Source organism: Arachis ipaensis, chromosome B07 (assembly GCF_000816755.2).
Source record: "Arachis ipaensis cultivar K30076 chromosome B07, Araip1.1, whole genome shotgun sequence".
NCBI classification, from domain to species: domain Eukaryota; kingdom Viridiplantae; phylum Streptophyta; class Magnoliopsida; order Fabales; family Fabaceae; genus Arachis; species Arachis ipaensis.
The window spans coordinates 7,423,967-7,426,014 of record NC_029791.2 but is presented as its reverse complement, the minus strand read 5'-3'; positions in this window follow the sequence as shown (position 1 = coordinate 7,426,014).

Below are 2,048 nucleotides of genomic sequence, written 5' to 3'. Positions count from 1 at the left end.
TATGCAAGCTTTGTTCTTTGCTGCTTTTTCTTGCTTCAAGAATCATTTTTATGATTTTTCAGATTATCACATAACATGTCTCCTTGTCATCATTCTTTCAAGAGCCAACATATTTAACATTCTTAAACAACAACTTCAAAAGACATATGCACTGTTCAAGCATTCATTCAGAAAACAAGAAGCATTGTCACCACATCAATATAATTAAACTAAGTTCAAGGATAAATTTGAAACTCATGTACTTCTTGTTCTTTTGAATTAAAACATTTTTCATTTAAGAGAGGTGATGGATTCATAGGACATTCATAACTTTAAGGCATAGTTACTAAATACTAATGATCATGTAATGAAGACACAAACATAGATAAGCACTTAACATAGAGAAAACGAAAAAAAAAAGAGAATGTAAGAACAAGGAATGAGTCCACCTTAGTGATGGTGGCGTTTCCTCCTTGAGGAACCAATGATGTCCTTGAGCTCTTCTATGTCTCTTCCTTGTCTTTGTTGCTCCTCCTCATTGCTTTTTGATCTTCTCTTATTTCATGAAGGATGATGGAGTGCTCTTGATGTTCCACTCTTAATTGTCCCATGTTGGAACTTAATTCTCCTAGGGAGGTGTTGATTTGCTCCCAGAAATTTTTGTGGAGGAAAGTGCATCCCTTGAGGCATCTCAGGGATCTCTTGATGGTGAGCTTCCTCATGTGTTTCTTGAGCTCCGTGAGTGGGCTCTCTTGTTTGCTCCATCTTTTTCTTAGTGATGGGCTTTAGAGATGAATCTTTCCATCTCCCATGGCTCAGAGGTGAAAGCACTTGCCTTCTCTTTCCTCTTTGAGGTTTCTCTGGCCTTAGGTGCCATTAATGGTTATGGAAAAACAAAAAGCTTATGCTTTTACCACACCAAACTTAGACTGTTGCTCGCCCTCGAGCAAAAGAAGAAAGAATAGAAGAAGAAGAAGAAGATATGGAGGAGATGGAGGGATGTGTGTATGGATGTGAGTGGTGAATGGAAAACAAAAGGGATGACCATGAATGGAGAGAGAGGGTGAGGTGGGTGGGGATCCTGTGGGAGTCACAGATCCTGAGATGATCCTGTGGTGTCCACAGATCTTGAGGTGATCCTGTGGTGTCCACAGATCCGGAGGTGTCAAGGATTTACATCCCTGCACCCATTAGGCATGTAAAATGCCCTTGCACACAACTCTGGGCGTTCAGCGCCAGGTTGGTGCCCATTTTAGGCGTTCAACGCCCATTTGTTGCCCATTTCTGGCGTTGAACGCCAGAACCATGCTTGTTCTGGGCGTTCAGTGCCAACTCTTCTCCAGGGTGCAATTCTGGCGTTCAGCGCCCAGATGTTGCCCATTTTGGGCGTTCAGCGCCCAGATACTGCCCATTTTGGGCGTTCAGCGCCAGAACCATGCTCTGTTCTGGCGTTGAATGCCAGACAGGTGCTTCCTCCAGGGTGTGATTTTTCTTCCGCTGTTTTTTATTCTGTTTCTAAATTTTTCGTTTATTTTGTGACTCCACATGATCATGAACCTAAGAAAACATGAAAAACAAAAATAAAATTAGATAAATAAACTTTGGGTTGCCTCCCAACAAGCGCTTCTTTAATGTCAATAGCTTGACAGTGGGCTCTCATGGAGCCTCACAGATGTTCAGAGCTTTGTTGAGACTTCCCAACACCAAACTTAGAGTTTGGATATGGGAGTTCAACACCAAACTTAGAGTTTGGTTGTGGCCTCCCAACACCAAACTTAGAGTTTGACTGTGGGGGCTCTGGTTGACTCTGTAGTGAGAGAAGCTTTTCATGCTTCCTCTCCATGGTTGCAGAGAGAGATCCTTGAGTTTTAAACACAAGGTTATCCTCATTTAGTTGAAGGATTAATTCTCCTCTGTCCACATCAATCACAGCTCTTGCTGTGCTAGGAAGGGTCTTCCAAGGATGATGGATTCATCTTCATCCTTCCCAGTATCTAGGATTATGAAATCAGCAGGGATGTAAAGGCTTTCAACCTTTACTAACATGTCCTTTACTTGTCCATAAGCCT